Source organism: Halichoerus grypus, chromosome 11 (assembly GCF_964656455.1).
Source record: "Halichoerus grypus chromosome 11, mHalGry1.hap1.1, whole genome shotgun sequence".
Taxonomy (NCBI): Eukaryota; Metazoa; Chordata; class Mammalia; order Carnivora; family Phocidae; genus Halichoerus; species Halichoerus grypus.
This window is the reverse complement of record NC_135722.1, coordinates 85959708-85985446: the sequence shown is the minus strand read 5'-3', so window position 1 is coordinate 85985446 and position 25739 is coordinate 85959708. Positions and strand designations below refer to the sequence as shown.

The 25739-nt window shown below is 35.7% G+C and overlaps 1 non-coding gene across 1 annotated transcript; it reads left to right on the top strand.

Moving 5' to 3' along the window:
• The first annotated feature begins 2674 nt into the window (after positions 1-2674).
• LOC118538494 (U6 spliceosomal RNA) lies at positions 2675-2781 on the top strand. Its single transcript, XR_004918639.1, has one exon. It is a non-coding gene; the product is annotated as a U6 spliceosomal RNA (small nuclear RNA).
• The last annotated feature ends 22958 nt before the right edge of the window (positions 2782-25739 follow it).

The window sequence follows — 25739 nt, the reverse complement described above, 5'->3', positions numbered from 1 at the left end:
GAATAGAGCAAATGGAATGGCACTCTACAAATGTGGGAAAGAGCTGAAATAATAAAGAAATAAAGTCAGTATAAGCATAATGAGCCATTGAGGTATTGGCTGGAGAGATAGGAAGGGACCATGCAGAGACTTGTAGGTCAATGGTAAGGATCAAAGATTTTATTCTAAGTGCAGTAAGAAGCTGTTAAGGAATTTAGTTCATACAGAGTGCATACTTGGTTTACAAACTTTACTAGTGTAGTTATCTGTGGGAAAAACAATGTGAATGTGTTCAAATATCTTTTGTAAAGTTGAATAAGTAATTTGTCAATTTAAATGTATTCAATGAGTTACTTTGATAGGCATCTGCTGTGCCTCACACATCCAAGGAGGAAAATGTAGCTGTGTATATCAGAGGGGGTTTTCAGCAGACTTCTCTCTTTCCCAAATGCCATATAAAGTTCTGTGGCAAATAAACATCCCTTTCATGGGTTCTAGTTTCTCTTTTGTAGTCTTATGCCATTATGCGTGAGCTTCATTATTTGTGTGCTACCCAAATAACTGGACTTACCATGTCTGTTAAACCATTGGACATTCTGGGATTGGAATTGATTACTTTTGGTTAACTTTTTTTTTTTTTTTAAAGATTTTTTTTTTTTTTAATTTATTTGAGAGAGAGAGAATGAGAGAGAGCAAGCACATGAGAGGGGGGAGGGTCAGAGGGAGAAGCAGACTCCCTGCCGAGCAGGGAGCCCGATGCGGGACTCGATCCAGGGACTCCAGGATCATGACCTGAGCCGAAGGCAGTCGCTTAACCAACTGAGCCACCCAGGCGCCCACTTTTGGTTAACTTTTTAAAGAAAATGTTTGGCTCCTGTATGGGTAATAGGGTGGAGGAGGCAAGAGTGGATGGGAGGACAAGTCAGGAGTTACTTCAGAGATTATGGATGCCTGGGTTAGATTGGTGCTAATGGACACAGAGAACTGTGGATGATTTAAGATATAATTTGACGGTAAAATAGAATTAATGATGGACTCTGTTCAGGAAGGCATAGAGAGGGATTATTGAAGTATAAATACTTCCCTAGTTGTGGGTAAAATAGTGCTTGAAGGGTATTGGTTATATATGAGTAATATCTATTGCATGAATGAGATAAAGAAGTTACAATAGAAGGGTATGTGCTATGGTGAGCGCTGTGAATTGTGTAAGACTGATGAATCACAGACCTGTACCTCTGAAACAAATAATACATTATATGTTAAAAGCAAAAAAGATAGTAGGAAGGGAAAAATGAAGAGGGGGAATCAGAGGGGGAGACAAATCATGAGAGACTATGGACTCTGAGAAACAAACTGAGGGTTTTAGAGGGGAGGGGGTGAGGGGATGGGTTAGCCCGGTGATGGGTATTAAGGAGGGTACGTATTGCATGGAGCACTGGGCGTTATATGCAAACAATGAATTATGGAACACTATGTAAAAAACTAATGATGTAATGTATGGTGACTAACATAACATAATAAAATAAAATTAATAAAAAAAAGAAGTTACAATAGTCACAACATGTAAATGCTTTACAATTTTAAGATATTTACGATATTGGTAAGACAGGGTTTATTATTCTACTTTCTTTACAGATGTGGAAACTGAGGCTCGCCCTCTCATAATTCTGCCTTTGCCAATCTGGAGGCTGGTCAGAGACAAAAGATGTGATGTAACAAAGAGAGGATATAGCAAAGAAGGCCGCTGAATATTAAAGAAGGTTAGAAGAGGTGAGAACACTTGTGTGGGCATGACAGAAGGGTGTGAGGGAAATATGGAAGCTGCACAATGGACTTTGAGCAGTTTGGCTATGGGTGATGAACTGGGTATCCTTTTGATATGCTTTAAAGGATGTAAGGAAAATATTTTTTCAGGGGATGTGATTACCTTTGACTATTGGGGTATTCCTGTTTCTACATGATTCTAAGCAGAAGATTGAGTTAAGATTCCAGCTTTAATGTTGCTCAGCTAATTTTGTCACTTTGAGTGTACACATGAAATGTAACTTGAGCAAAGGTTGGTTTGGAAGGCAGAGCATGATTTGGGGGCAGTGAGAAAATGGAGTTGGCCAGTTTTATGTTGAACTTTGTGAAAGGCAAGATTGGAGGGATCTATTGGATACAGGTTATGGAAGGCCTGGAAAAATTGTGAATTGAAATCCTTACTAGCCAGATTTGTTGTACACTAATTCTCTCTCTGAAAGAAATTTTAGAAAATACAGAAAATTAAGATGATAGAAAGTATTCATAGTTCCATTGTGCAAAAATAACAATATTTTAGGGTATTTATTCTAGCCTTCTCTATTGGTGCATGTATATATGTGTTCAAAAACTTCATAGTATGATTAATAATTGAAATTAGGCTATACATAACATTTTATAACCTATTAAAAGTGTTCTGTGAACACTTTCCTGTTAGATAATCTTCTCAAAATGATTTTGGAAGGCACACAGTAGTCCATCATATGGTTGTGCCATGAATTATTTAACTATTTCCTTTTAGACTTTATTTGAGCTATTTTCCCATTTCCATAATGGACCTTATTATTTGCTATTTCTTTTTTTTTTAATTCTATATCATTAACATTTATGTACTAAATCTGTAACTGATAAATTTTCCAGAATTAGAATTACCGATCAAAAGTAATGAACACTTGTGTTCGTTTTGGCAGCACATATACTAAAATTGGAACGATACAAAGGAGATCAGCATGGCCCCTGCGTGAGGATGACACACAAATTTGTGAAGCGTTCCATATTTCTGGATGTTAACTAGACTTCTTGTCATGATCATTTCATAATATATACAACTATCAAATCATTTTGCTGTATACCTGAAACTAGCATGATGTTGTATGTCAATTATACCTCAATTAAAAAGTATAATAGACACTTTTAGAGCTCTGGGTACATATGACAAATGGCCTTTCAGGTTTGAACCCCTTTGTATGCCTTGCGGTAAAGGATCGAATTTCCTATTTCACTGCTTTCTCTCCACTACTGGGAAATAGCTTTTAAAACATGAAAAATAATCTCTCATAATTTTAATTTGCATGTCATGGTTATTAGTGAGTTTCAACATTTTTCATGTGTTTATTAGCTGTTTTTCTCTTAAAAATTAAATTCATGTGCTCAGTTTATCTTTCTGTTCTGTCTTCATCATTTATGACAGCTTGGACCCAATACAGAGGGATAACTAAATATTTTTATGATTAACTGAAAATCCATATGGACTTCCACCCAGGAACCAATAGTGCATATAGTTTGTTGCTCCTTTTATATTAATCTTCTTAAATTTAATGATTTCTACTATGAAATGTAGTATTTGGGGAAAATGTGATTTTCCCCCCTGCTCTCTATAGTCCTAAGAGACATTTTCTCAGTTGAAACTTCTCTCTTCATTTTCACTGTACTTCATACATCATCAGCAGGAACTCTTAGGTTATGGGAGGGCAATGTATGGACTACATATTTATTGAACTCTAACTGTATGACTAACTGAATGCACCAGCCATGCAAATACAAATGTAAGTCTTAAAAATAATAATTTACATAATAAGCTGACAAGAAGGCCTGAGCTATTATTTAAGTTCATATATAACATTACATCGTCAAGTGTTAATTTATGCTCTGTTCTTTCCAGCATGATTGAGCTGTTTGGTAGTTTTATTTATGACTCATGCTTAGATTCATTTTGCAGTGCTGATAATGTTGAGATAATGGGAATTTATAGTTAGCTCTGACGAGAGGCCATAAAACAAATGACTGGATGTTTTCTCTATTGCCACAGGCTCGATTTATAACATAAAGTACTTAATAATTGTTATTAATGAACCCGCTGTGGTTGGTATATAGACACAGCTGGAAATCACATCTGTTATCAGACAGCCTGGGTCGAGTAAAGTACCAACACTGCAGGGAACTAATAGCTACAAAAGGAAATGACATCACAGAGCCATAGGAAGTGCCCATAGATGTTAGCTACACTGAGACAGGAGAGATTTAGGATAGATTTTAGGAGAAATGACAGAGAATTTGGTGCTTTTTGAAATTTTTCTTCTATATGGATCCCAAATGTCTTCAATTATGACCTAGAGTTCCAGGATCAATCCATATATTAAATATTAGTAAAGTTTATATCTTACTTTTTAGATCAAAATAAATAAAAATAGTCCAAATTCAGCCTACCAACTTACCTTTCCAGGCTTCTCTTCTGCAACCCCTTTTGAAACATTCTCTTTTATTCAAATTGGGTTATTTGTCTTTGTTTTTATAGATTTATGCTTTCCTGCCTGTATGCTTTACCTTATGTTGCTACCTCCAGTTGAGGCCATTCCAAACTTTTTCAAGACAGAAAGAACTACATGTACTTATTTCCTATCTATCTATCTATCTATCTCTATCATCTGTTCTCATTTGTCCCCATTCTCAATTTTCATTCTCCCCATTCACTGTTGGCAAACATTGTAATACATACTATATGAATTATTTGATTATATTTGAAATATATTTGATTATTTGTTTATATGATTTTTTGTGTGTGACTGTTTTTTAATTTGTGGAAGTCATGGCAAATCACAGATCTCATTTTACTTCTTTTACTTAGCACTGAAGTGTCAGCCATGATATTCCATGAACATCTAGTCCATTCTTTGTAAATGTTTCATAAGACTCCATGTGTATCCACCAAAATTGACTGTCTACTCTCCTGTCAGTGATGGGCACTCAGATTGCTCTGAATCCCTATTGCAATAAACAAGATAATGACGGGTATTTTTATGTATGTCACTTGTGGATCAATGGGAGAATTTCTTTAGGCCACATACCTAGGAGTGTCTTTGCTGGGTCATACCTATGTGTGTGTGTAGACTTGATTAGAATAGATGCTGACAGATAGCTCTTGAAAATGTTCCACCATTCTTCTCCCACCAGGATTGAGATTTCCTATATCCGCACATAATTAATAATTGGCATCACCTAGATTTACGTTTTAAGCAAATTAAGATAAGATAATATTTCATGATTGTTTTCATTTTCTTCTATGATTACTACTAAATTTGAATATCTTTTGATTTGCTTATTGCTTTGGGGGTTTGTTCTATTTTAATTGCCTATTCACATGTGTGCCCATTTTTTTTTTTCTCTTGGGTTATCTATCTCTTATGGACTTAAAGGAGTTCCTTGTATATTTTTGCATAGTCAGTTTTTATATTGCAATTTTTTTCTTACAGTCTATCACTTCTCTATTAACTCTATCCATACTATTCTTCATTAAACAAAAATACTTAATTTTGATGTTAGTTTATTCAACACATTTTTGCCCAAGGATTTGTGCTTCTCAAGTATTTTTTCTTTTTTTCTCAAGTATTTTATTTTATTTTTTTAAAGATTTTATTTATTTATTTGACAGAGACAGAGTGAGCACAACCTGGGGAGCAGCAGGCAGAGGGAGAGGGAGAAGCAGGCTCCCCACTCGGCGGGGAGTCCGATGAGGGGCTCGAGCCCAGGACCCCAGGATCATGACCTGAGCCGAAGGCAGACGCTTAATGAATGAGCCACCCAGGCGCCCCTTCCTCAAGTATTTTAAAGACAATTCTTCCCTACCTCTAAATCACAAATATATATTCTGACATTTTCTGGTATTGATTTTCTATTTTATCTTTCATTAATCTGTCTGGATTCTACTTTTTTATATGATGTATTTAGGGATCCAATTTTCCTTCTTAATATTATATACAAAACAATCTATCCTTCCACTTTTGATTTGTGATGCTATATTTCCATATTTATCATATATTAAATTCTAACCTATACAAGGTCTTTCTCTGAATTCACTGTTTTTGTTTCATTGATCTATTTGTCAATCTGTTTTTATATCAAAACCTACCTATTTTATTACTATGTGTTAGGACAGGCAGACTACCATGGACCCTGAGCATCCATGAACTTCCTGCCGAGTGGGCCGAACTGTAAGGCTTATTTGTCCCCTAAACCGAGCAGTTTCTGTAGCTGGTCATATAGGCTGATAAGTAGGCCAAGTGACCACAGCATGACTACTTGTCAGTCTCTGGTGGAGGTGAAGGGAAGAGAGAGGGAGATATTGTCATGTTTACTGCTTACTACGGAAGGTGCTGTGACCATCTGGTAGGGCTGTTTGGGCCACTGTTGTGTACCACTTTTATTGCTCTCAGTGCTGAGTGTATAATTAGTATTGATGGTTTATATGCTTATGCTGTGAACCCTCATAAAATTCAAGGGAGATTGTCCCAATTGGAAAGAGTCACTTTTAGAGAAATGATAGTGGGTACAACAGACCACCAATTAGGCTTTCGGCTTCCTCCCATGTTGTACAACGGAAACTATAAACTTCCGGAGAGAGAAAAGGAAATCACAGACTTGGCGTCTGTAAACTCCAAAGACCCTTTTGAACTACAGATATCTGCTACTGATAACTGTGCTGATTGGAACCAATACTGGTGAATGTTCTGCCAACACGTGAATGGGTATTCTGCTGTTTTGGGATAAAATACTCATTAATATCAATTATGTCAAGTTGGTTGATAGTGCTGTTCAAGTCTTTATATTTACTAGTTTTCTGTCTATCTTGTCTATCAATTACTGATTAAGGAGTGTTATCTCCCATTATAATTGTAGATTATCCATTTCTCATTTCAGTTCTATTTGTTTTTTCTTCATATATTTTGAATCTGTTATTAGATGCATACAGATTTAAATATGTTATTTTTTAACAAATTGATAACTTTATCTTTAGGAAATATTCTTTTTTATCTCTGGTGATAATACTTGTTATGAAGTCTGCCTTATCTGATATTATCTTAGCCAGCTTGCTTACAATTAATGTTTATTGGCATAACTGTTTCTGTCTTCCACTTATAACTTATCAATGTTTTTATATTTAAGGTGGGTTTCTTGCAGATTACATTTAACTGTTTTTCTTAAGTCCAATTTGAAAATCTCTGGCTTTAAATTGGAGTATATAGACCAATGGTCAACAAAGTATTTTTGAAATGGCCAGATGGTAATATTTTAGGCTTTTGGATCATATAGTCTCTGTTGAAACTGCTAAACCCTGCTGTTATAGTATGAAAGCTGCATAGGCCACACATAAATGAATGGGCATGGCTGTGTTCCAATACAATTATTAACAAAAATCACGATGGGCTGTATTTGGCCCATGGGCCATAGTTTGCTGATCCATGGTTTATACCCTTTATGTTTAATGTAAATATTTAGAGGGTCAAGGTTAAATCATCCAACTTGTTTGTTTTCTATTTGTCTCATGTGTTATTCATTCATTTCCATTTCCATTTGCTTTTCTTTTCTTTTCCCACCTCCTATTGGGTTGAGTGCTTTTTAAAATTCCATTTTACCTCTTTTTTTAAAACATATTAGGTGAAAAAAACCTCTTTGTGTTTTACATTTTAAGTGATTGTTGTATGGTTTATAATACACATCTCTACCTTTTCACAGTCTACTTTAAAGTAATATTATAGCACTTTATAGATTAAGATTATTTTTTTAAAGATTTATTTATTCACTTAGGAGAGGGAGACAAGCAGATTTCCTGTTGAGCAGGGAGCCTGATGTGGGGCTCTATGGCAGAACACCGAGACCATGACCTGAGCTGAAACCAAGAGTTGGATGCTCAAGTGGTTGAGCCACCCAGGCACCCATATAGATTAAGATTCTTAAATACTCTCACTTTCCACCCTGTCATTTGTGCTATTTTTGTCATACATTTTACCTCTTTGTGTGCTATGCTGTGTGCATTGCAACTACTTTTTTCCCAGATTTTTTGAAGTATAATTGACAAAAAGTTTTAATATATTTAAGGTGTACAGTGTGATGATTTGTTCTATACATATATTGTGAAAGGATTCCCATACCATCAAGTTAATTAACACCTCACATATTTACCGTTTTCTTAGGGGGAGTGAGAATACTTTAGTTCTACTCTCTTAGCAAATTTCAGTTATACACATTTTCAACTATAGTAACCATGTTACTCATTAGATCCTCAGACGTTATTCACCTTATAATTGAAGCTTTATATCCTTTCACTAAACTTTCCCTATTTCCACCCCTCCCCCCAAGTCCCTGGCAACCACCATTCTACTCTCCATTTCTATTAATTCAACATTTTTGAAGGTTTCACATGTATGTGATATTATGCAGTATTTGTCTTTCTCTGTCTGCCTTATTTCGTTTAGCATAATGCCCTCCAAGTTCATCCATGTTGTCACAAATGGCAATATTCCGCACCCCCCGCCTTTTTGTTATTAAGGCTGAAGACATTCCATTGTGTGTGTGTGTTTGTGTCTCTGTGTGTGTATGTGATATTTTTTTTATCGATCTGCTAATAGACACTCAGGTTGTTTCCATATCTTGGCTATTGTTAATAATGCTGCAACAAACATGAGAGTACAAATATGTCTTCAAGATAAGGATTTTGTTTCCTTTGGATATCCAGAAGTGGAGTTGCTGGATCATGTGGTAGTTCTTTTAATTTCTTGAAGAACCTCCATACTGTTTTCTATAGTGGCTGCACAGTTTACCTTCCTACCAACAGAGTATAAGGGCTCACTATTCTGCATATGTTTGCTAGCATTTGTTATCTTTTGTCTTTTTGATAATAGACATCCTAACAGGTATGAGGTGGTATCTCACTGTGGTTTTGATTTACATTTTCCTGATGATTAGTGATATTGAGCGCCTTTTCTGTATTTGTTGGTCATTTGAATGTATTCTTCAAAAAGATATCTATTCAGGTGGTTTGTCCATCTTTTAATTGAGTTTTTTAATTGATTTATATGAGTTCCTTGTATATTTTGGATATTAACCCCTTATCAGATATGTGGCTTGCAAATATTTTCTCTAATTCTGTAATTTGGCTTTTTATTTTGTTGATGGTTTCCTTTGTTGTGGATAATCTTTTTAGTTTGATATACTTCCACTTCTTTATTTTTGCTTTGGTTTCTTTGCTTTTGGTGTAAAATCCAAAAAAAATCATTGCTGAGATCAATATCAAGAAAATTTCCTCCTGTATTTCTTCTAGGAGTTTTATAGTTTCAGATCTTAAGTTCAAGTCTTTAATCTATTTTGAGTGATTTTTGTTAGTGGTATAAGATAGGGGTCCAATTTCATTCTTCCACATGTGGATATTCAGATTTCAGATTTGCCAGGCTCCATAATAGTGTGAGCCAATGGAAACAACATTTGTCTCTGTCTCTACACACACACACACACACACACACACACACACACACACACTTATATTTATATATTTATGCAAGGATTTATTTTATACAATACACACAGACAAACACACACATATATATACATCCTATGAGTTATATTTCTTTTTTTGCAGGGGTTTCTATTTCTTTGGAGGATCCTGAGTGACATACCATATAAATCTCCCCCAGTGCACTTCCCTTCTTTTAAAAATGTAATCCTCTAAATTTCTGCCTGGTTTTTCCACTCACTTTCTATGACCTTAAATAGTTTTTATATATTTTTTCCAGAGCTTATAATTGTTAGCTATATGATGGTTAATCTGATACAAGATACCCTCCCATTTCAAATCTAATTTTTTCCTATAATATTGGGCATTTCTGAGATAAATCTAATCTGGCCATTACTATATTATTATCAGAAATTGCTTGATTTGGTTTGCTAATATTTGTTTTAGGATTTTAAATCATGATTCATTATTAAAATTTGCCTGTAATTTGTCTTTCTTGTACCAATCCTGTCAGGTTTTAGAAAAAAAGGAAATGCCAATTGCATAAAAGAAGGAGTGTATTTTTCCTTTTTTAAAATAATTTGGAAACATTTATCTACAATTAATTTCTTTTTCTTTTTCTTTTTTTTGTATTTTAGGTAGAACTTGCCTGTTTGGACCTGGCACTTACCTTATAGAAAGATTAACCACTGATTCAAATTTTTAAAAAAATTATTATAAGGTTATAGGACTTTGATGTTTCCTATTTCTTTTTCAATTAGTAGTAACCTATATTGTTCTCAGAAATTATCTTTTCTTTATGCCTTAAAATTTAGTGGCATAAAGTTTTTCATAATGCTCACTTATAATCATTTTAATATTTGCTATATCTCTAGTTATACTTAGCTAAAGATCCTTAATATTTCATTTTATTTTGTTGTTGCTAGTTGTTGTGGTATTCTCTCTCTCTCTTTTCATCTCATTATAAATGTGGGAATTTTACTGGTCTTTTCCTAGGTGTCTTTTGGCTTTGCTGATCTTCCTTGTCTTATTTTTTTTAAAAATTGAGATGTAATTGACATATAGCATTGTGTAAGTTTAAGGTGTACAACATATTGGTTTAACACATTTATATATTGTAATATGATTACAGTAATGTTAGCTAACACCTTTATTATGTCACATATTTATCATTTATTTTTTGTGTTGTGAACAGTTAAAATCTAGTCTCTTAGTAACTTTGAAGTTTATAATGTGGTGTTGCTGAGTATAATCACTATGTTGTTCATTAGATTTCCAGAATTTATTTATCTACTAGTTGTAAGTTTGTACCCTTAAACAACATCTCCCCAATTCCCGCACCTTCTAGTGACTCCTACCATTCTATTGTTTTTACAAGTTCAGTTTTTCTTAGATTCAACATATAAGTGAAATCGTACAATATTTTGTCATTCTCTGACTTATTTCACTTAGCATAATGCCTTCAAGTTTTATTCATGTTGCCACACATGGCAGGATTTCTTTCTTTCTTATTGCTGAGTAATATTCTTTTAAAAAAATTTTTATTGTTATGTTAATCACCATACATTACATCTTTAATTTTTGATGTAGTGTTCCATGATTCATTGTTTGTGTATAACACCCAGTGCTCCATGCAGAACGTGCCCTCTTTAATACCCATCACCAGGCTAACCCATCCTCCCACCCCCCTCCCCTCTAGAACCCTCAGTCTGTTTTTCAGAGTCCATCATCTCTCATGGTTCATCTCCCCCTCCGATTCACCCCCTTCATTCTTCCCCTCCTGCTATCTTCTTCTTCTTCTTTTTTTTTTTTTAACATATATTGTATTTTTTGTTTCAGAGGTACAGATCTGTGATTCAACAGTCTTGCACAATTCATAGCACTCACCATAGCACATACCCTCCCCAATGTCTATCACTCAGCCACCCCATCCCTCCCACCCCCCACCACTCCAGGAGTTTGTTTCCTGAGATTAAGAATTCCTCATATCAGTGAGGTCATATGATACATGTCTTTCTCTGATTGACTTATTTCACTCTTGCTGAATAATATTCTATTATATATCCATTCATCCACTGACAGACACTTAAGTGGTTTCCATATCTTGGCTATTGTGAATAATGCTGTAATGAGCATGGGTGTGCAGATATTCCTTCAAGAAACTAACTTCGATTCTTTTATTTTTTTATTTTTATTTATTTATTTTAAAGATTTTATTTTATTTTTTCTAATTTAAACTCAATTAGCCAACATACAGTACATCATTAGTTTTTGGTGTAGTGTTCAATGATTCATTAGTTGCATATAACACCCAGTGCCCAAGAGTGGGATTGCTGGATCATATGGTAGTTCAATTTTTAAGTTTTTGAGGAAAAGCTACTGTTTTTTATAATGGTTTAACCAATTCTTCATTATCTTTTGTTTTATATTTCATTAATGGTTGCGTTTAAGTTATTATGCCCTCACTTCATCTTGCTTCATATTTATTCTGATGTTCTTTTTAAAACTTCTTAGTAATTATTTTATCTTTCTATTATTCTTTTATTTTATAAAGCTTTAAGGTCAGAAACTTATTCTAAGTACCACTTTAACTGTATCCCATAACAGTTGATATACAGTATTCTTGCTATCATTAGTCTTAAATATTTTCAAATTTCCATTATAATTTCCTCTGATCGTTCATTTATTTAGAAATGTTTTATTTTATAATTTTGAAGATTAGTTTAAAAAATTATTTCCCTTTACTTAAAGATTTCTGTTAAGTGACTTTTTAGTCAAACAAAAATGTATTGTGTATGTTACCAATTCCTTGAAGTTTTTTGAGACTTGCTTTAGTGCCTAGTATGTTGTAAATTTTCATAAGTGCCCCTTGTGAATTTAAATAAAGTGTGCCTCTTCAAGTTGTTGTTGGACTTTAGAGGGCAGCCAACAATAATACACCTGTCTTCTCTATAAGAGTTCTGGTAGCAATCAAAAAATAAACCAAAAAAAAAAAAAAAATAAACAAACCAAAAATTTGACAGATGGAATCCAAACTATCACTTCTATAGTGATCCAGCTAATGTTAGAGAATATGGCTGATATTCACAGGAAAGTAAGTGTTTTAACACTAAACCTCAGATTTAGGCAGAATTACCCATCTGGTCACAGGGAATGTTAGTCCCATACACCTCTTTGATAATGGTGGTGGCTGTAATGATCAAATTATGGCATAGAGTAGCAAAGCAGACCATGTGGTCCCTGTTGGAAGCTTCGTTCTAAGAGAAATTGAAGAGGAAGGGTCTAGCATCTATATGTCACATTTTTTCTTTCTACACTGAACAGTCAGATTAATCTTTAGAGAAGAGTGTGTTGAATTAGAATTAGAGAGAGGTCAAAAGTGTTACTCCAGTGGAATTCCCACCACATGAAATAACATGTCAGGGGTGTTCTCCTCCTAACATTATTCTCTATATGTTTATCATATCAAGCTTGTTCATTGCTTTGTTCATCTTTCAAATCTTTATTTCATGCCAACTCAGCCAAACAGGTGAAGTATTTATATATATTACCTAGTATTTTCCCATTTGTGCATGTGTAGTATAAATGTTTACTTTTCATCTTATAGATTTCTGCCCTTCTCTTCTAAAATAGTTTTTGATGTACTTTCCTAATTTAAAAGGGTTATTAACTTCCTTTCATTTTTAGTTTTCTTGAATAATAAAAGTATTTAATGTTATATGTTTTTTTTCCTGAGTATGGTTTTTATGTTGCCTCTTGTTTTGATTTTTTTGTTCTACTTTTCTTTGCTCTTAAGCACTTTTTAAAGGGAGAATAAGGTTAAAATGGACACTAAAGGTGGTCTCTAAAGAAAGAAAAGCTTTTGAAATAACAATAATTAGTTAGAAGGTATGACCCTTGAGTAAGTGGGTAACTGCAATTTCATTGAGTCAAGCTGAAATGATGACCTTTTTATCCTCTTGGTCTTTCAGATTAAGCCATACATCCTTAACAGGAAAAATAAACATTGCCTATTATTTAATGTAAATCTTAAGAGCATTTCAGAAACACCCAACAAATACTGAGTAATTAATTTTATTGCCTGACCTGAGATGCCTGCAACTTTATATAATCCCATTCTTGTTATACTAAGTTTTAAACTTATTTTAAAATAGCTTAGTACTTTTTCTGATTACTTCCATTAAACAGAACTAAAACACCAAAATACCATATATAAAACAAACATAAGACTCTGAAAGGTAGAAAGAAAAATGCTGACTTGCTAGGGTTTTGGGGCCTGAGAAATGGCATGCTGGTGAATTCCCCAGATTTCCTTTTTTGCCTCGTATGTCCCAGATTTGTTGCTGAAGAAACCAGGAATGCAGAAATGCCAACAGGCACAGGATAAATAAAAACCCCAACAAAACCCTGCTCTCTCTAGCTAAAAAATATCAGGACAGAAGAGCTTAGCAAGACCCAAAACTTTTAGATAATAACTCTTTTACTGCAGCCAAACACCACAGAAGAAGCTGTGGCCAAACCCCCATCCCCGCCAGTAAAGGCCAAGTGAGGAGCATAAGCTCCCACCCTTGTTCTAATGAGACACTTTAATATCCCCACTTGGATGATGTCAGAAAAGACCAAGTAGGGTGATGAGACTTTCATCCTCACTGGCTGGTAATAAGGCATCCTTACCATGATGTCAATGAAGATCTTGTGAGGAGCCTGGATTTCCAGCCCCACCTAGCAGTAATGTGGCACCCTTCCCCCTTCTCACTGTGGTGGGTGGCATCATGGAAGCCCAGTAGAGAGTTAAAACTTTTACCATCCCTCACTGGCAATGAGGCCACTACCATTATAGTATCAATGGATACCACATAAGGAGTGCAAACTACCACCCCTGCCCATCAGTAAAGGGAAGTCTCATTGATACCGAAGGCATAGGTATCAATGAAGGCCAACTGGGGAACCTGGATGTCTACCTCTAATTGGCAGTAACAAGGTGGCGTATATCCTTCCTCTTACTGGAGCAGTATCAGAGAAAACCAGATAAAATGGAAAGTTTAGCTAAGATCCATTTTTATAACATAATACAAATATGTCCAAGTTTCAATAAAAAAATCATTTGTCATACTAAGAATCAGGAAGAACTCCAAGTGTGTCAAAAAAAAACAATCAATATATGGCAACAGAAAAATAGCACATTAGAACTATCTGACAAAAATTTTCAGGCAGTTATGCTATAAAGGCTTCAATGAGGAATTATGAACATGTGTGAAACAAATGAAAATATAGAGAACCTCAGAAAAAATAGGCACAGCAAAGAAATAGAAGATATAAAGGACCAAATGGAAATTTTAGAATGGAAAAATATAATAACCAAAATAAAAAAGCTCAGTGGGTGGACTCAACAGCATAATGGAAGGAATAAAAGAATCAGTTAACTTAATGACAAAATAGTAAAATCATCCAATCTGAACAACATAGAGAAATATGTTGGGGACATTTGGGGATATAACCAACAAATTTAAGCTTCATATCATTGAATTTCCAGAAGGAAAGAATAAAGAGGGAGGGATTTAAAATTACTCAAAGAAATGATGGCTGAAAACTTGGCAAGAGATATAAATTTACCAATTTGAGAAGCTGAGTGAATCCCAAACAAGATAAACAACAAACAACAACAAAATCTATGTCAAGACACATTAGAATTAGAAAACTAAAGTCACAGGAGAAAATCCTAAAAGCAGTCACAGAAAAATGATACTTTAGCTATAGAGGAAAACTGCTTCAAATGACAATGGATTTCTCATCAGAAGCTATATAGCACAGAAAGAAGTGGCACAATATGTTTCAGAATTTCCAACCAGCATTTTATAACAAGCAAACATACAACAAAATTAAAACATTACACATTAGCACTAACATGTCAATATTACATTAAATCATTAAAAGTTCTAAATACACAAATTAAAAGACAGAGATTGGCAGAGTGGATTAAAAAAACATGATCCAATGACCTATTCACTATATAAATCTCAATTCTATGTGCAGGTTAAAAATAATATGAGAATACATAAAATTATGCAAACACTAGTCAAAGGAAAACAGGAGTGGATATATTAATATCAGATACAGTAGACATTACAGCACAGAAAAATATCAAAGAGGGACATTATATAATGACAAAAGTGTCAATACCAAATGTGCATGTACCAGACAACAAAGCAGCAAAATATGTGAAGCAAAAATTGATATAATTAACACAGGAAATAAATCCATTCAGTTATAGTTAGAACTTTAACCCCTCTCCCAACAATTAATAGAACAACTAGACAGAATCTGAACAAAGATACAGAAGAACTCAAATCTGCCATCCACAAAGAGGATCTAATCAACATTTATAAAACACTCTACACAACAGTAGCAGGTAAGTTTTTTTTTTTTTCCAAATGTTTATGGAGCACATACCAACGTAAACACTATTTTGGGTCATAAAACAAACTTAAACAAATTTTAAAATATTGAAATCATACAGTGTATCCTCTGACTACCAGGGAATAAAACTAAAAATCAAAATCAGAAAGATAACAGAAAAATCTCCAAACACTTGGAAACCCACAGCACACTTTACTAATCTATGGGTCAAATAGAGGGCCTCAAGAGAAACCAAAGCAGACATTGAACTGATGAACATGAAAATAAAATACATCAAAATTTGTAGGACACAACTAAAGCATTGCTGAAAGGGAAATTTGTAGCACTAAATTCATACATTAGAAATGAATAGAAGTATCAAATCAGTACTATAAGTTCCCACCTGAAGAACCTGGAAAAAGAAGAAAATAAACCCAAAGCAATGGGAAGGAAGTAAATAATAACGATAAGATGTGATAAGTAGGAAATTGAAAATGGAAAATACAGTGGAGGAAACCAATGAAACAAAGAACTGGGTGGTTACCAGAGGGGAGGTGGGTGGGGGGATGGGTGAAATAGGTGATTGGAATTAAGGAGTGCACTTGTTGTGATGAGCATTGAGTAATGTATAGAATTGTTGAATCAGTGTATTTTACACCTGAAACTAATAAAACACTGCATTGTTAACTACACTGGAATTAAAATAAAAAACTTACTAAAAGTTTGCCAAACCTCTAGCAAAAAAGAGGGCATAAAAGATCATTATCAGGAATGAAACATGGATATCATTATAGACTCTGCTGATATCAAAAGAGAAATAAGGGAATGGCACAAAAAACTCTACATGTACAAATGTGATTTTATTGAAGTTAACCATTTCTTAGAAAACCACAAACTACCACAACTCACCCAATATGAAATAAATTATATGAGTAGCCTCATAACTGTTAGGTAAATTTAGTTCATAATTTAAAAATTCCCCTAAAAAGAAATCTCCAGGCTCAGAATGTCTCAGTGGAGAATTTTACCAAACATTTAAAGAAAAATTTAATATCAAATCTATGTAATCTCATTTAGAAAATAAAAGGGGAGAAAATAAAAATTTATGTTATGAATCTAGCATTATTCTGATACAAAACCAGAAAATACAGTTAAAAGAAAACCATGAGAGACTATGGACTCTGAGAAACAAACTGAGGGTTCTAGAAGAGAGGAGGTGGGGGGATGGGTTAGCCTGGTGATGGGTATTAAAGAGGGCACATACTGAATGGAGCCCTGGGTGTTACACGCAAACAATGAATCATGGAACACTACATCAAAACTAATGATGTAATGTATGGTGATTAATATGACATAATAAAATAAAAAATAAAAAAAAGAAAACCCTGCAGACCAATATCTGTCATAAACATAGATACAAAGTCCTTTGTAAATATTCACGAATAGAATTTAGAAATATATTTAAAAAATTATACACCACGACCCAGTTGGATTTGTTCTGGAAATACAAGCTGGTTCAATATTTGAAATCAATCAGGGTAATGCAACATATTAGCAAGTTTAAGAAAACTCACATAATAATATTAACTGATACAGAAAAAAATCATTTGAAATACTTCAATATACATTCATGATTGAAATTCTCAAAAAAATAGGAATAGAGGGAAATTTCTTTAGCTTGATAAAAAATACCTACAAAAAAAAGCCTTACAGCTTATACATAATAGTGAAAGACTAAATGCTTTCTCCCTAAGATCAAGAACAAGCCAAAGATGTCTGTTCTCACTACTCTTATTCAACATAGTGCTGGGCATTCTAGCCACGTAAATAAAACAAGAAAGGAAAATAAAGGGCATACAGTTCATAAAGGAAGAAATAAAACTGTTTCTCTCTACAGATGATATAATTTTTTCTATAGAAAGCAAGTATCAAGGAATATTTAAAAAAGGAACTTTCAGAAGGACAAAATCAATTGTAATTTTGATATACTAACAATGAACACTGGAATTAATAATGCAGTACTATTTATAATTGCTCAAAAAATGAAATGCTTATGTGTAAATATAACAAAACATGTGCAGGATTGTATATGAAAACTACACAACACTGAAAAAAATCAAAGAAGATCTAGACATGGAGAGATATGCCATGTTCATAAATTGGAAGACAACATAGTAAAGATGTTAATTCTTCTCAAGTTGATATACAGGTTTAATGCAATTCCTATAAAAACTTCAGCAAGAATTTCTGTAGATATAGACATTAGTAATCTAGAATTGCTATGGAAAAACAAAGGAATTAGAATAGCTAAAATGATTCTGAGAAAGAAGAAAAAAATGGATAAAAGTAAAATAGATGGGCACATATAAAAGCCAGTATTACTATAATTTTGGTTTATAACTCCACATTTTATCTTCTACAGGATTTAAAAGATAAGTGCATAAAAATATTTTGTATGCAATGTGTAAAGATGTAATTTGTGACATTAATAATATAAAAGGGGTAACAGAACTTTATAGGAGTAGAGTTTTCAAATGTGATTGAAGATGATATCAATTCAAAATAGATAGTTATATGTAAACCCCATGGTAACTACAAAAACAAAACAAAACTCTAGAATATACACAAAATATGCACCATATACAAAAAAATAGCTAACAATGGACCAAAGATCTAAACTATAAAACTCTTAAAGGAAAAAACACAGGAAAAAACTTGATGACATTCAAATGTAGTTAAGATTTCTTGGATGTGATACCAAAGGCATGGGCAACAAAAGAGAAAAATAAATGACTTTGTCTTAATCAAAATTTAAAACTTGTGTGCATCAAAGAGTTTGAAAAGGCAATCCAGAGAATGGGAGAAAATATTTGAATTTTATTCATTTGATAAGGGATTAATATCCAGCATATATAAAGAACTCCTACAACCCAACAACAACAACAGTATAACAGAATCAAACAACCCAATTAAAAAATGGGCCAGTCTAGAATAGCCATTTCTCTGAAGAAGATATACAAATTCCCAATAAGCACATGAAAAGATGTTCAACATCACTAGCCATTAGGAAAAGGAAAATCAAAACCACAATGAAATACCACTTTATACCTATTAGGATTGCTATTTATCAAAACAACAAAAACAAAAACAAACCACAAAAAAAAAAAAAGGAAAATAATAAGTGTTAGTGAGGATGTAGAGAAATTAGAACGCTTATGCATTATTGGTGAGAATTTGAAGTGGTGCAGCCACTGTGGGAAACAGTATGGTGATTCCTTCAAAAAAATTAAACAGAATTACCATATGATCCACCAATTCCATTTCTATATATATACCCAAAGGAATTGAAAGCAAGTGCTCAAAGAGATAACTTTGTGCACCAGTGTTCATTGTATTACTCACAATAGCCAAAAGGTAGAAACAATCCAAATGTCCATTAATATATGAATGGATAAACAAAATGTGATATATTCACACCATGAATACATATATATATATATTAATGTAATGGAATAACCTTAAAAAGAAATGACTTTGACAGATGCTACAACAAGGAAGAACCCTGAAAACATTAAGCTCAGTGAAATAAGCCAGACACAAGAAGACAAATATTGTATGATTCCAGTTATATCGAGGTATCTAGAGTAGTCAAACTTATACAGAAAGAAAGTAGAACAGTGGTTACCAGAGGTCGGGGAGAGAGAGGAATGGAAGTTATTTTTTAATGGGTACAACGTTTCTGTTTGGGATGATGAAAAAGAAATGGATAGTGATGATGGTTTCACAATATTGTGAATGTACTTGGTACAACTGAATTATAAACCTTAAAATGTTTAAATGGTAAATTTTATGTTATGTATATTTTTCCCCAATAAGAAAAGCAAAAAATTGGGGAAAAAATGAACTCACTCATACAGTTCTTTAAATGCTTTCACATCCATTTTCTTGATTCTCTGGGTTATAATTCTTTGCCATGCTGTTTGAGATCACCCTGTACTTATCCTCTCATACCACTGATCCAGGGAGCTATAGTGTTTGATTAAATTGCTGCCCTTAGTAGACTGCAAATTTTGAGAGGGCAGATTGTCTTCTCCTCCATTGTGTCCTAGGATCTATTATGTGTTTGGCAAACAGTAGGTGTTCAAATATTTATTGAATACAACAAGTCTCAAAGATGTGTAAAATGATAGCTAGAAATCTCAAGTCTTTTGACTCTAAATCTATTCTTTTACTGGGACAACAATATTTTCTAATGATCGCTCTACTTCTAGTACTTCTAGCGTTTAAGCTGAATCTGTCTAGAGGTATGGATGGTAGTTTTGTCTTTCCTTGAAATAGCTTTTGCAATGGGCACGCTGCTTTAAGTTTTAATCATGAGTCCACCACAAACTTTGAAGGTTTCTTCCTGTATACCTGACATCACTTTCCCTCATCACTTATAAGATTACTTGTAAAAATATTAAGGTGGAGTATCCCAGGCAAAAATGGATCTGTAGCAATACTCCTGAATAAACCAGAGATTTAATCACCCATTATCATATTTTTCTGGAAAGTTCCTTCTTACCCCTTACATCTTCTGGCAATCTAAACAATTTCCAAGGTACAATGTACTCAAAACCTGGGTCAGCTCAACACAAAAAAACATGTGAATGTTTTCAAATAACAGTTTACAAATGCATTATTTGTAAACATTTGGCTATTTTGGTATTTGAGGGGGATAGAAGGAAGATAGCTGAAAAGCACCAGAATTTTGGCTGGGTCCCAGGAAGGGTGGGGAAGAAGCCTTGAGAGGCGGAGGTATTAGATATATGAACACAATGCAGTGGGCAAATACATTGGAATTGCAGCACAACGACCTCAGGTGCAATGACAGGCCTGTTCCCAGCAGAGGGCGCTGTGGGTCTGCGTGAAGCCTCCTGGGTACCCTCAGCATCCTTTGATCGTTGCAGTTTTGTATTCTTGCCATTACTTTTAAGACCTAGCTTTGGTGACTATAACTTTAGGAAAGCCTTGAGATCTGAGGTTTGGGCAATGGTTCAAGGTTTTTTGGGAAATACTGTATTCACTCTCTCAGGATGGAAAGAGCTCTCTCCTGTTGGCACCAAAGACCTGGGGACAGGGCCTGAAACTAAAATTAACAAGAAAGCTTTCAAGGCAATCGGCTCCGTCTATTTTACCAGACCCAGCTTTCTCTTCTCTTTGAACACCTGGCTTTGAAATCAGACCTAATTTCTGCAGGTTGCAGAGAAATGTGGGAGCATGCAAGCCCTGTTTAAGTATGGCTTTTCTTGGAGAAGTGTGCTTCCCAGACTAAATTAGCTGAGCATGTGAAGAGATGACAGCAGAGAAAGACAGGGGAATGATATATTTTTCATTCGACAGCAAGCTAAGGGACATCTTTGTAGCTCACGCAAGAACCCTGGGAAATGCTGGGCAGTCATGAATGCTAAAGCTTTTGGGATTCCTGCCAAGGGGACTCAGCTTACATGCTCCAGGCCATAACAACTTTATAGGCAACACGGAGAGTGACAGTTTGGCTTATGCTGGAGGTTTTACACTTTGTATGCTTGAAGGCACTACTTAGCCACCACTCTCCACTTTTTCAGCCATCTCCACCTCCCGAGAGGTTGGAAGATGCCTTTTACACCTTCAGTGCCAGAATTCAGTTATCCATGTGAATGCAAAAGGGGAAGTTATGGAAAGAATGTCTGTGGTCTCCTATCATAGACAGTTGCTGGGGCTATTAAATCATGGATTTCTTGCTTTAAAAGGTCAAGTCTCTTATTACCTGGTGAATGGAAATCAGGCCTTATGGCTAAAAGCTGGGAGTAAGAGGAGAAATTTAACATTTAATGAGCACCTGCAAAGTGCCAGGAGATTTTCCTCCTTTATCAACCTTGCTGCCTTGTTGTATTAGGATTATTTTTTCCCTTTTAACATTTGGTAAACTTAAGAAAGTTTAAGGAACCTATCTGAGGTCACGGTGTTAGAATCAGGATTGGACACAGGTTTGTCTGCCTACAAAGTCCTGGTTCTTTCCATCCATCACCACTGGACTTCTCTGGGCTTACGAAGATCAAATCTTCCCTTATGTGTAGTTCAGCTGCCTTCCCAGGGAAGGTGCAGATTGTCTGTGGGAAACTGAGAGGAAGGTGTTATAGGGGAAAGTGGCCTATAAGAACTGCATGCATTCACATTTTGGCTTCTTTGCACGTAACAAAGATGCAGCCTGGACCAGTCCCCCAAACTGCTTCCTTTGTGGGAAGGCACAGGCCAGGTAAATATGGTCTGAGAGCCATATTAACCAGATCTCAGGCCGTCAGGCCCCAGGGTCCAATCTATAAAATCTCTGTTCCCCATGAGGAGGCATCTGATGCTTCTGGGAAGAAGACATTCCCCTGAGGAGGCAGTTTGTGGCTTCATGAAAATCTCTAAGAAGGAGTGCATATTGGGGAAAATAAGGAATCATTGGTTACGGACAGCTAAAAGTGTGGTACTCAAATGCATTCTACTGACTGCCTTTCCTAGTCTAGGTTCTGAAGACGTGGTGATGATGATGATGGTGATGATGATGATGATGATGATGGTGGTGGTGCTGCTGCTGCTGATGGTGATGATGGTGATGATGATGATGATGGTGATGATGATGATGGTGGTGGTGGTGCTGCTGCTGCTGATGGTGATGATGTTGATTATGGTGGTGGTGATAATGATGGTGGTGATGATGATGATGGTGATGATGATGATGATGGTGGTGATGATGATGATGGTGATGATGGTGATGGTGGTGATGATGATGGTAATGATGATGGTGATGATGATGGTGATGATGATGATGGTGATGATGATGATGGTTGTGAAGACAGAAAACCTGGTTCAATGGTGTGTATGTGCAATAGATTTGGATTTGGTCCACGTGAAACTGGTATGACTTACTGGAAAGCGGTGAAGTGGAAACTAAAGAAAGGTGGACAGTTACTATGGTGGAGACAGTGTAGGAGGTGAGGGAGCCATAGTTTGGAGGTGAAGCAGTTCACTTCTGGGTGTTTGGGAGCTGCTCTTTATTCCTAAAGGCCCTGATGTGATATCCCTGCAGGCTAGAACTCCTCAGTCATGGGAGGGAAAAGCTTCTAAGATGCTGTCCTTTAGGATGCTGTCCTTCTGTACTGGGAGAAGGTTAATGTGTTCCCTTGGACACAGTGCAGTTTAAGCCCCAGAATGACCTAGGACTGGTACCCTTGTAAGCCTTCCTGTCTTTGCTTGGCTGTTCTCCCCACTTGGAATGTTCTTCTCTGTCTTTTATAGCTGGTTGAGTACCAATCATTTTTCAATACCTAGTTGTCACCTCTCTTTTTGTTCTTCCTCTTTATTGTCAAACACCAGCACAAAACAACCTGTTGATAAGCCAGAGCTGAGTTTGTTGCTTCCTGTGGTAAAAAGGACACTATGTTGGCAGAGTTCTCATAGAGTCTCAGGGTTTAGGGCAAAGCCAGAATACTTAAGAGGTTTAAAAGTCTCATTTAAGGTGGACTTTAAATGCAGAAGCTTGATTAGGATTAGATGAACATCATGATGTAAGAGTTTATGATTGGTGGACCCAGGAAAGTGAGGGTTTTGAGACTAGGATGGGAAGTGATATGGATCATAAACAATTGGTTTGATGTTACCTATTGAAAAGCTGTCAATTTAAAGTTATTTGCAAATTTATTTTTCTGGGTGAGGGTTTCCTGGAACAGTGAAGACAGCGGAGTAGTCAAGTCATATGAGTGTGAACTGTGTGGGGGTAGGTGGTTTGGGTTCTCACTATCTCAGTGTAGAAAAATGACTTCTTAGGGTGCCTGGGTGGCTCAGTTGGTTGGTTAAGCATCTCACTTTTGATTATGGCCTAGGTCATGATCTCAGGGTCATGAGATTGAGCCCTGCGTCGGGCTCTGCATTCAGCATGGAGTCTGCTGGAGATTCTCTCTCCCTCTCCCACTACCCCTCCCCTCACTAACATGCTCTCTCTCTCTCTAAAATAAATAAATACATCTTTTTTTAAAAAAGAAAAATTACTTCTCCCACCATGATAAACATAGCCGTTCATTCAGATTCCAGCTCAGCACTCATCACAGGGGATGCCAATTATGAGTCTCTTTGCCAGAGTTTACACAAAATCAAACATACAAATATTGAAACCGTTAGTGGAATTAACGAAAGAAAACTTCCGAATGTGGTCCCTACACCAGTAACAGGCTATGTTACAGTTTACAGAGAAATTCTTTTTTTTTTAAAGATTTTATTTATTTATTTGACAGAGAGAGACACAGTGAAGAGGGAACACAAGCAGGGGGAGTGGGGGAGGGAGAAGCAGGCTTCCCGCTGAGAAGGGAGCCTGACATGGGCCTCGATCCCAGGACCCTGGTATCATGACCTGAGCCGAAGGCAGAAGCTTAACAACTGAGCCACCCAGGCGCCCCCAGAGAAATTCTTCAATACATGTTCAATTATACTATTCCCCTGTCTTCCCTCCTCCTGCCCTACCTCTTGCACTCAAAGAACAAGGGAGAAAAATGTGATCAATTTGGTGGGAGGAAGAAATGTGGAACTAAACCTCCTGCATCTAGTCTTTAATCAGAAGCGTGGATATATATTTGGTGGAGGGGAGGTCAAAATCAGCATTAAGAAATGTGATGTAACTTAGAAAACCTGGCATGAAATGTTGGCAGCCTGCCTCTTTCTTCTGGATCAGTGCATGAGTTTAAAGCCAGGTTACCTTTCTGCCTACAATATTATGGTGCCTTCGTTTTCTTGCTTAATCTTCCAGAATCAATCAGAATTCAGTGTCTGAGCTTTGCTACAGTAATTGCCTGGGAGGGAGCTTGGCCAAACTAATAAGGGTCACTTCATGAGTTTTCTACTGGGCCCACAGCAGTCACTAGAAAGAAAATGTGGCTGGGACCCAGAGCTCTTGCTTTATTTGCCATTTCTGTATTCAGACAACACATGGGAAGCATCTTCCAACTGTTTCCTACCTACCTATGGCTCCATGCAGTATTGTAGTCTGCAGTTTTCCTACTAGAACCATGAGTGAAAGGATAAAGGAAGGTGGTGGGAGAGGGATCTGAAATAGGGCAGGATTGCAGAAATGCCAGATAATAAGGATGCCAATAATGCACTGTGATAGATTCACATTTGCATAACAGCCTCGTCAATAAAAGCTCTTCCTGTTCTCACTGAAAAAATTGAAAGGCAACAATCAATTCACTGTTCCTACCAGTTACTTATCTAGCCCTCTTCTCTCCATAGAGTGGACTAAACAGCAGGGGTATGTTTTAGGGGTGCAGAGTCCTGAGAAAGGGAGGAAGGAAACAGGTGGGCGCCCTCGACCTTGGTCTACTGCTGGTCGGAAGTGCAGTTCTAGACCGAACATGACAGTGTCCAAGGTTGAAATTAGGAGTTAGCAGAGGATGCTTAGTAACTGGGAAAACGGCAAGGAAAGATGGCCAGCACTGAGTAACAGCTGAAAATAATAGCTAATATTTACTGAGCCCTTAAATAATTTGTCTCAGAACAGGATATTACACAGAAGTGAAATGAAGAAATAAGAACTACATGACAACACAAACCTATCTATCTAACACAATTTTAAGGGACAAGAAGCAAGTCCCATATATGTCATATGATACCCTTTTTTATAGCGTTTAAAAACAATTAAAACTAAATATGTTAAGCATATGCATTTTTATAAGAATAATACAAAGAATGCTGAGCAATGATTTACACATCATTAGGATGGTGGTTATCTCTTTGGGAGAGAGAAGGAGCTGATTTGGGAGAGGTTTACAGGTTGATGGGTTATTGGATGTTGATTATATTATAAACGAGTGCATAAAATAAAAGACAGCGCTGCAGAGCCAAATGAGGGAAGTGTGTCATGGACCAAGGATTGTCATTAATTCCAATTCTGTGGACCTGAGATAAACACAGACACATACCCCTAGACAAACATCAGATAAATAGCTGAACACAATAAGATACTAAGCACTTAGCGTGGGCAGACACTGGGCTCAACATTTTG